We start from the raw sequence: 11123 nt of genomic DNA, 5'->3' as shown, positions 1-11123 counted from the left end.
GGGGCTTGTTGCAATGTAGTGTGTGTGAGGTAGGTGGCGGCTAATTAATGGGCGCTATTTTGTTTGTAGGGTGATGGTGAGGCAATTTAATAGTAGGGACTATTAATTTAAGATGGGGTGGTTTGGGGGCTATTGAATCTTGGGGTGAGTTTAGGGAGAATGAGGTCTATTTATTAAATGTGACTATGAATTATTTAATGGCAGTGATGAATGCGGGAAATAGGTATTGCTGGGGCTGTTTGCAGGAAGTGAAATAGGTTTATTTATTAAATGTAAATAGTATTATTTTAATGTTGGGGCTGGAGGAAGGCCTAATTATTAATCGTGGGTGCTATTGATTTAACGCCGGGGCTGGCTGTAATTTTCTAAATGTAGCCATTTTTTTTTCAAAATAGGTCCTTCAACATTTCTGGATCCGGACAAGCCACAACTAAAGAAACCAGCAGCCACAGGTGGAGAAAGTGAGAAGAACAGGTAGGAGAGAGCAGCACAGTGTGTGAAATGTTGTGATTCTAGTAGGGACAATACCAATTTTTGGTGAATGTTGTGCCCAATGTAAGGTGTCGGCCAAGACTGAACTGTTTGTGTACACACTGCATTGTTTGTATACTACACTGTGGTGGTAGATGTCCTGAAAGTCAGGAGTGCTTGAACATATGTGACGCTCCGGCGAATTGAGAGCCTAGTGGTTTTTATGTTAGCCACGCCCCAATGGCACGTTTGCCACGGCCCAAAATGCATGACCACACCTCCCAAAATTTTTGCACCGCCGTTTGGCTAGCTACGCCCCTGAATGCATGACCATACTTCTAATTTTTTTTGCGCCGCCGTAAGGCGGCGCCAAAAAATTTTGGGGCTTATTTGACTATGAGGGGGGCCCCATGAATTTGTTGTACCCGGGCCCTGAATTCTTCTTGGCAGCCCTGCCCGCTCAGACCAGTGCAGGTTCTTTTGGCCAGACACAGGCCCTATGAGGTGGCCCCTATAATTGGCAAGCATCCACAGTGTGGTCAGTAACATATACCCTCTTGCGGAGGGAGGTGAGGGGCAGGTCCCGGATATTCCTTGGTGATTTCACTCTGGTTAATGGGAACTGGTTACATTGGAGGGCACTGTGTTCTGGAGAAGAGCAGGAATACATACCATTTGTCAGTTGTATGTGGATAATCATTTACAGTCATTTGAACAACTACGATCCACCTTCTCGATATCCAACTTTCAATTCTTCCGCTACTTGCAGCTACAACACGCCCTAGGGGCTCAATTTGCCAGGGGATTCTAGATTTTCCTGTTAAAAATATACTGTGAACTGTGGGATCCTGTAAGACAATATCTGTGCTATATGCTCTGTTACTACCTCAAGTGTCTCCAGAGAGGCTGGACCTTCTTAGGAATAGTTGGGAAACTAACCTGGGTGTTCTCTCAAATGAGGAGTGAAGTCTGATGTTAGGGGTGTCTGCGGTTCAAACAGGTACATTTCTATGTTCTGCACAGAGTATATTTCACCCCAACCCACTAATACAAGATGGGACGACGCATCACCTCTGAGTGCTCCAGGTGTGGCGCTGCCTTGGGCACATTTTGGCACCTGTTGTGGACATATCCAGTTGTCCATGCCTATTGGAACAGGATATGGGGGTCGCATTTTCTCAACATTACCTGTTGCCCCCAGCCTGTTGCCAAAAGTTTGCCTTTTTGGCATCACAGTGAAAGAGACTTTTATTAAGCCACTAATAAAATACATTTTTACCCTAGATTCATTGGCAAAGGTGATTCTTGCTAGGGGTTGAATGGCATCAGAGCCGTCCAGTGTTCTCCACTGGACTACTCTGGTCAATGAGGTATGGAAGCATGAACGGTTCATGTATGAAAGTTGAAAGGACATGTACAAGTATCACAAGGTATGGCACCATTGGTATAAGTCTCAATTTGTTATTCACCCTCATCAAGATGGTGAAGATAGGTTGGGGAGTCACCAAGGGGGTAGTTAGCGCTCAGTCCTGCACAGCACTACTAGGAAGGGTACTGCAGTTTGACCCATCAAAATTTTTTGTTCACTAAAAAAGTTTTATTAACATATTACATTGTCAATAGAAGTGCTCCACGGTGGGACACTGGTCATGCGCTTTCCTATGCTCTTCGATTCAAATGGTCCACACGGAAAAGAAGTATGATGATACATGTGATGTGGGATCGATGATACATGTGATGTGGATTGTTCTGTTTGTGATGTAAACAAAAACTAAAATAAAAATAGTTTATATAATTAAATATACTCACGTTGGAACATGGTCCCCAAAAAGATTGCCTCTACCCCTTTGCATTCAACAGATGTTGGAGAGAAGGTGGAGCAACTGGCACATCCACATCTGGTGGAATTCCCCTGTCAATCAACAGTTTTGGAATTTCACCCTTGATATAATTGAACAGATCACCAAAATCCGAATACCAAAAGGACCCTTTAATACTTTTTAATAACCCTATCAAATTGCTGAGTAAACCAAGTGATAATACACATTTGTCACGCTTCTATCTTCTTTGGAATATATTACTGGTCTCCTTAACAACACTTTGCCTAAATTTCATGCAACATAGGAACCTTGGTCCCAATTTCGCAATTCTTCTGCTCCTGGCTTGAAATAATTTTGATTTACTTTAGAGATGAGCGCACTCGGATTTCTGAAATCCGAGCCCACCCGAACGTTGCCGATCCGAGCCGGATCCGGGTATTCCCGCCAATTGCAAAACTGAAACCGAGGCTCTGAGTCATAATCCCGCTGTCGGATCTCGCGATACTCGGATCCTATAAATTCCCTGCTAGTCGCCGCCATCTTCACTCGGGCATTGATCAGGGTAGAGGGAGGGTGTGTTAGGTGGTCCTCTGTCCTGCTATATCTCGTGCTGTGCTCTGTGTTCTGCTCAGTCCAGTGGTGCTGTGTCCTGTGCTCTGTCCTTCTAAGGGCATTGTTATTTCCCCATTATTCCCAAATTATAAAAAATTACAAGAAAAATAATTATAAAAAAAAAATAAAAAAAAAATATCCCAAAACAATCCTGCAGTATAAGTCCATTGGTACTGCTATATTACAAAGTTCACTCATTCTGCAGTATAAGTCCATTGGTACTGCTATATTACAAAGTTCACTCATTCTGCAGTATAAGTCCATTGGTACTGCTATATTACAAAGTTCACTCATTCTGCAGTATAAGTCCTTTGGTACTGCTATATTACAAAGTTCACTCATTCTGCAGTATAAGTCCATTGGTACTGCTATATTACAAAGTTCACTCATTATGCAGTATAAGTCCACTGGTACTCTCTTGTGCCGCATATAATTTTTAAAGGCTTTGCCGAGTGTGTGTGGCTTCGGGGTAGCTGCTGCCACTAGTCATGACATAGACGATGAAATGCCATCAATGTCGTCTGGCAAGCCCGATGCCCAATCTCCTAGTACAGGGCATGTAAAATCCAAAAAGCCCAAGTTCAGTAAAAGTAGCAAAGAGAGAAACTTAAAATCATCTGAGGAGAAACGTAAAGTTGCCAATATGCCATTTACGACACGCAGTGGCAAGGAACGGATTAGGCCCTGGCCCGTGTTCATGACTAGTGGTTCAGCTTCACCCAAGGAACTAAGCCCTCCCCCCCGCTACAAAAAATTTAAGAGAGTTATGCTGTCAGCAACAACACAGCAAACAACTCTGCCTTCTAAAGAGAAATTATCACAAATCCCCAAGGCGAGTCCAAGGGTGTTGGTGGTTGTCAAGCCTGACCTTCCCATCACTGTACGGGAAGAGGTGGCTCCTTCCACCATTTGCAGCACGCCATCTGCATATGCTGGAAGGATCACCCACAGTCCAGTTACAGATTTGGCTAATGAAGGTGTGAATGTTGTACACCGGGAGGAGGATATTGATGTAGCTGGCGCTGAGGAGGATGTTGATGATTATGATGCAGACAGATACCAAATTTCCTTTTTTAAATTCTATTTATATTCTAGATTATACAACGGCTGAATTGTTTTCTATTTTACTCCTAGTGGAGAGGGGATCTGATGCAGACAGATACCAAACTGCCTTTGTCCATTTCTTTGTATATTTCAATTTCTAGTTCTACAGTCTATGCAGGCTGCTTTTTTTATATTCAGCTACAAGTGTAGGGTGGGGGGGGGGGCATAGATAGCCACCAAAGTATCGTGGTCCATTTAATTTCACTTTCTAGCTCCACAGTCTGTGCAGCCTGCTTTTTTTTATCTTCAAAGTATTTACAAGCCTTGCAATCTAAATTAACAAGAGGTAGTGACGTGCTAGAACTCCACCCTCTATATGCTGCAGAGGATGGAGGAGCATCAAAAGGCCATTCAAGCCTACACAGCCACCTACGACATAGGAAAAGGAGTGGGGATGCGCCTGAGTCAAGCGCACTGGAGAATGATTTCCGTGTTGTGCAAGGCTCTGCAGCCATTTGAACTTGCCACACAAGAAGTCAGTTCCGACACTGCCAGCTTGAGTCAGGTGATTCCCCTGATCAGGCTTTTGCAGAAGCAGCTGGAGAAAGTGAGGGAGGAGCTGGTACACCATTGCGATTCCACCAAGCATGTAGCTCTTGTGGATGAAGCCCTTCGTACGCTTTGCCAGGATCCGAGGGTGGTCAGTCTTTTAAAGTCAGAGGAATACATTCTGGCCACCGTTCTCGATCCTCGGTTTAAAGCGTATGTTGTGTCTCTGTTTCCGGCAGACACAAGTCTACAGCGGTGCAAAGACCTGCTGGTCAGGAGATTGTCCTCTGAAGAGGACCGTGACATGCCACCAGCTCCACCTTCATTTTCATCACTGTTTGTGCAGTTCCAAAAAAGAGGAACTGCCATTTCTATTGCTACCTTCTTTCTTTCTGTATTTCCTGTGTCCTGTGGTCTGTTCTGCTAAGGGCATTGTTATTTCTAAGTTATCCAAAAGTTCTAAAAAAACAAAATTTAAATTTATAAAAAAAAAATTATAAAAAAATTAAAAAAAAAAAAAAAAAATTTTTCCAAAAATAATTGGAAAAAAATATTACAAAATTTTAAAAAAAAATCTAGCTTGCACTGCTATTTAAAAGTCTAACTACGATCATTCACTGTTGCTGTACCCAAAAATAATAGGTACTGCTATTAAAGTACAGTCTAGTGGTACTCTCCTGTGCCGCAGATAATTTGTAAAAGCTTTGCCGAGTGTGTGTAGTTATGTATCACAGGTTTTAAGAAGAGGCACAACACTGACAACCTGTTAGAGAAACTGAGGGAAATAATCTCTCTGTGGCTCACCCCACTTAGACTCTCCTGGGGATTCGAATAACTGCCATTTCTAGTACTACCTTCTTTCTTTCTATATTTAAAAAAAAACAAAAACTGTCATTTCTATTACTTTTACAATTACGTTAATTGTTTGTGCAGTCACAAAAAAGAGAAGCTGCGCCCTTAACTGCTATGTTGGTTTTAGACGTCCATCCGGTGTGCGCCATCTGTGCACTGGAATTCAGACCAGTTGAGGGTTTTATTATTATATTGTGGCCCCGGTACCAAATTGGATACCGGGACCACTCCACTATGCAGTCCAGAAAGCTACCTCGGTGAAACGTTTTGGACTAAAAACAATATTGTGAGGTGTGAGGGTGTTCAGAATAGACTGGAAATTAGTGGAAATGATTGTTATTGAATGTTATTGAGGTTAATAATAGCGTAGGAGTGAAAATAAGCCCAAAAACTTGATTTTGGAACTTTTTATGTTTTTTTTAAAATAAATCTGAATCCAAAACCTTAAATCCGAACCAAAACCTTTCGACAGGCGTTTTGCGAAACAAATCCGAACCCAATACATGAGACACCAAAAGTGGCCGGTGCACATCCCTAATTTACTTTGTGTTTCACTGCATTTCGCCCCCTCTCTTCCACCCATTTCCTCCCTTCTTCTCTTGCCATCCCTTCTTCCCCTCACCCTTTCCCCTTATCTACAACGAAATAATCCCTGCATCCTAGCTTTGGATACTATTTCTTAAATTACTGATTAGTATTTCTTTGTGGATTTCTGTTGGCTAAATACTGTGATGGTATTATAAGTTAATGTTGGCTTATATTATTGTAGTGACATTCGATTCCTTTTACATACTTTGTTATGTATTTAATGCATTCTGAAAGTCAAAAGATTAAAAGAAATGTTTGTTTTTTTAAATGGATCATTATTGGGCATGTAGGTTAATAACGGCATAAATTTAATGACTACAGATCATGACTATTGGCCATTGTATACAATCATCTTTCATCTGCAATCTAGTCCTGCTTCAAGCTCATTTAGAGTAGAGGTGTTCACTGAACCCAGTGTTTTGGTTTTGGATCTGGATTAACTTCATGTTTTGGTTTTGGCAAATCCTCCCCTGCCTGTTTTGGTTTCGGATCTGTGTTTTTTAGGAAAAATAGCTAAAATCACATAATTTAGCTCTTTTTTTCGTTCCTACATTATTATTAACCTCAATAACACTAATTTCCAGTCAATTTTGACCACCTCACGGATCACAATATTATTTTCATCAAGTCTCGGACAAAGACTGCAGTGAGCTGGCTGGATGCTAAGCAAAATAGCAATGACACAAACTCGGCAGTTCATAGCACATCTAGGAAACATTACCACACAGCAGTAACAGAAAAGGCAAGTGGTGCAAGATGGAATTGTCCTTGGGCCCTCCTGCCTACCCTTATGTAAGATATTGAAAAGGACATATACAGTTTAACAAACCAAGCACTCCAGCGACAAGCAGTGCCACATTTGTGGCTGAAGTGCTTGGTTTGTTTGGGCCCCCACATAATGAGCTATATTAAGCCTAACAGTGCTGTCAATGAACTCTACATTATTAAACCATGTCTGCTTGTGCTGAATCTTTAATCTCCTTCTCCTCTGTGGATACCTCCCTCTCATCCCTGAAGAACTGCCAAACTTATGTAGACACAGGAATGGATATTACAACTGGAGTGGCATTAGATCTGCTTCAGACAGACTGTGACATGGAACATGTGGGCAGCATGGAATCTGTCATGTTGGAATACAGTGCATTGAACAGAGATTTAAAACCAATTATACTAAATAAATATATATATATATATATCTCTATCTCTAAGATATAAATGCTTAGTGGCGTCTGTGTGTGGAAAAAAAAAAACCAAGTTGCAGCGCCACCTGCTGGGCAGAGTTATACACTGACCTACTAAATTCTTAGTGTGTGTGGGAAAAAATTTTCAAAAAGGGCTGAAATTTGGAAGGGCTCAAACTCATTTTCGTGAGGTAATTTTACCTCATGAACACACATGTGTAGAGGCGTGCGTTAGTGTGTGTGTGTGTGTGTGGAAAAAACTATTTTCTCAGAAAGGGCTCATCCAATTGACCTGAAATTTGGTATACTGACATTATTTGACAAAAAAATTAGAATAGTCAAGTCAGTTAACTTTATCATCACCCCTTCCCCCGTGAGAGGGGTAGTAAAGGCTAAATTTACGAGTTGAGGGGTCAAACTCATTTTCGTGAGGTAATTTTACCTCATGAACACACATTAAAAAGGGCGCTTGCATCGGGAAGTAACGATCTTCCCCTGAGGAGGCCTGGGCTAGGCCCAAATGCATGACAAGAACCTTTTTAAGACCTTAAGTATCTTGATTTGACTAGAATGCATGAGTATCATGCACGGGTTAACATATTATATATATATATATATATATATATATATATATATATATATACATACATATACACACACACACACACACGCAGTTGAGCAGACCGTACTTAATTTAAAACGTGACCCACCGGATGAGGTCCCGGATTTAAGAGAGCTTGTACAGAAGAGATACACTGCGCTTCAGTGGAATAATACAGAGAAGGCCCTGAGGCAGGACGATAAATATGTCCAGTTTAAAGAGACAGCTAAGAGACCTCAGAAAACAAATCGGTGTGTCACTGGCCCCTGCAGACTAAGCTTTGGAAGATGAAGACGAGACGATCGCCGTCACCCTGAGCACACAGCTAGTACAGTGAAACTGAGAATGGCTCATGAAATCAGATATGGTTCATTTGATCGGTCCACCCGTTCCTTGAATAACTGGTAATTATACAGTTAATACATGGCGACAAGCGCTGACCCCCCCCCTTCCCCCCGGGATGAGTGCATTTAATCAGACCAAATCCAATCCAGGGTGCCCCAGCAGGTTGGAGATGGTGAACCCAGTGAAAAACAAAGTATGTGGTCACACGTTCGAGAGAAAAGCAATGGAAAGGATGATTGAAAAGAAACTTCAGAAGTTTAAATCCGCCAGGTGTCCAAAAATTGGCTGTGATCACTCTGACATGAGTATATAGCAGGCTTGACTAACCTGTGGCACTCCAGGTGTTGTGAAACTACAAGTTCCAGCATACCCTTCCAGCAATAAGCTTCTATATATTGGTAAAGCATGCTGGGGCTTGTAGTTTCACAGCACCTGGAGTGCCACAAGTTAGTCAAAACTTGTATATCGGGTCTTGTTTCAGACAATGCACTAAAAAGAGTAATTGAAATTAACAGCAAAAAGCAAGGTCATTAACTGAGCTTCGAATTAGCCCCAATTCCCAAAAAATTATAGTTAGGCACCTATGACGTAAAGTGCAGATTACAAACACTTTGTGCAATACTGATGAAACAGCATCAAAGTGGAAGGTTTGAGTAATACATGTACACGTCTATTTAGACATCCAAGCTCACATTACTTCTGCAAGCAACGTTGTTCTTTGTTAATAAAACGGTTGTCTTTATACCATTCAAATTTTTTTTATAATAATCCTCCACAATTCTTTGGATGTTGATAGTAGGATCAGGTGTACTTACAGCATAGGTGTCACTAATTTTGGTCAATTCTTTAACAGTAGACAAAACCAGATGTCAAAATGTTGTGCCGACTCATCTGCATCATCATTTGGCGTCTTTGATTTTTGCAAAGCACACAACAGTATATAGCACATGTAGCTAACATTGGCACACAGAGGTAGCTGAAAGGAAAAGTAGTGCAAGATGGAATTGTCCTTGAGCCCTCCCACCCACCTTTATGTTGCATCTTAAAAAGGAAATGCACACTTTAACAAACCAAGCACTTCAGCAACAAGGAGTGCCAATTTTGTGGCTAATGTTTTGTGAGGACCCAAACAAATCAAGCACAAGCAAACAATGGACTTAAGGCACCTAAGGTAACAGTGCTGTTAATGAACTCTACTGTGACAAGATGTTGTTGTCCTCATCCTCAGCCTCATCTTCTCCCTCATCATTGTGTACATCATCCTCACACATTATTAATCACCGCTGGAATCCACCATTACAGCAGTCTCTGTATTTTGATGTAATTGGCGGGAAAGCCCTTCCTTGTAGAAATTATAGTTCATTTTTATGAACATCATCTTTACCACATTTTGAGGAAGTAGCCTACACTGATCACTGACAAGGTTCCCGGCTGTGCTGAAAACTCTTTCCGAGTACACACTGGAGGGTAGCCAGCTTAGGCAGTACAAAGCGAGTTGGTACATGGGTCTCTAAATTACTTTTTTTTCTTCCTCCCAGTATGTAAAAGGGACTGTCTGATGTGTACATATCTATGCTGTTAAAATAATCCTCCACCATCCTTTGGATGTTGATAGTAGGATCGGGTGGAGTTACGGCAGAGGGGTCACGTTTTTTGGTCAATTCTTTTAGATCAGACGTCAAAATGTTGTGCTGAGTAATCTGCATCATCCCTGGGTCTCTTGGGAAAGCTAAGTTTTTTCCTAGCAGCAGTTGACTGAGAAACTAAAGGAGGAGACGTCGTCATGTCACGTAACCCTTGAGCTGTTACCTTGCTCACCAGGAGCTTCTTGCATCTCTTCAGCTCTGGGTCAGTTTCAAACAAAGAGAAGACATAGCTCTAAACCTAGGATCAAGCACAGTCGCCAAAATGTAGTGATCCGATTTCAAGATTTTGACAACTCTTGGATCCTGGCGAAGCGAATAAAGTACTTGATCTACAAGTCCGACATACTTGGCGTAATTGCTTTGTTTCATCTCCTCCTTCAGTTTTTCAAGCTGCTTTTCCAAAAGTCTAATTAAGGGAGTCACTTGGCTCAAGCTAGCAGTGTCTGAACTCACTTCACAGGTGACTACTTTGAATGGTCTCAGCACCTTGCACAACACGAAAGTATTCTCCACTGCACTTGAGTAAAATACATCCCCCCTCCTTTCCCAATGTCATGGCTTGTGGAGTAAGCGTGGATGGCTTTTCGCTGTTCCTCCATCCTCAGAAGCATATATAGGATGAAATTCCACCTTGCTTTAGATGGTGGCAGGGCAAATTAAATTGCTCTTGTAGCTGCTGCAATCTCCTACATGCTGTTGCCAAATGCTGGAAATGTCCAGATATTATACGGGCCACTGACAGCATCTCCTGCACATCCCTGTCATTATTTAAAAAGCTCTGCACCACCAAGTTTATTGTGTGAGCAAAACAGGGAATGTGATGGAATTCACCAAGCTGTAATGCTCTCACAATAATGGTGGCGTCAGAAATGACATATCCTGAGGAGAGTCCAAGCGGGCTAAGCCATGTTGCAATGACATCCCATAGTTTTTGTAAGATTGTCAGCTGTATGCCTCTTAGTGAAGATACACACAGTAGCCTGTCTCTGAAAAATGTGACGTTCTTGGGTACATGCTGCTGCTGTTCCTGCTTGTGAAGGCAAATCACCAACACAGTGGGCTGTCAATGTCATAATTTTTAGTTTGCCCAGTTCTGTTTGTCCACATATCTGTGGTTAAGTGTACAGTGAGTAGAATGTCATTTTGTAGCCCAATAATTCCATTTTTACGAACCTTCTGGTAGAGGTGAGGAATAGCTTGTCTAGTAAAACGGTGTTGTGATGAAATTTGGTAACGGGGACACAAGACCTCAAGTAACTGTCTAAAACCTGCTGCATTAATAGTGGATATTGGACCCAGATCTAATACTAGCATAGTCGCCATGGCGTCTGTGATCCGCTTTGGGTGACAGTTTTCATACTTGCTTCCTCTTGCAAAGAATTGTTTAACAGTCAATGGTTGTAAACTACTAGTA

The sequence above is a fragment of the Mixophyes fleayi genome, chromosome 4 (genome assembly GCF_038048845.1).
Source record: "Mixophyes fleayi isolate aMixFle1 chromosome 4, aMixFle1.hap1, whole genome shotgun sequence".
NCBI lineage: Eukaryota > Metazoa > Chordata > Amphibia > Anura > Limnodynastidae > Mixophyes > Mixophyes fleayi.
The sequence above is the reverse complement of the archived record's forward strand: the minus strand, read 5'-3'. Positions refer to the sequence as shown.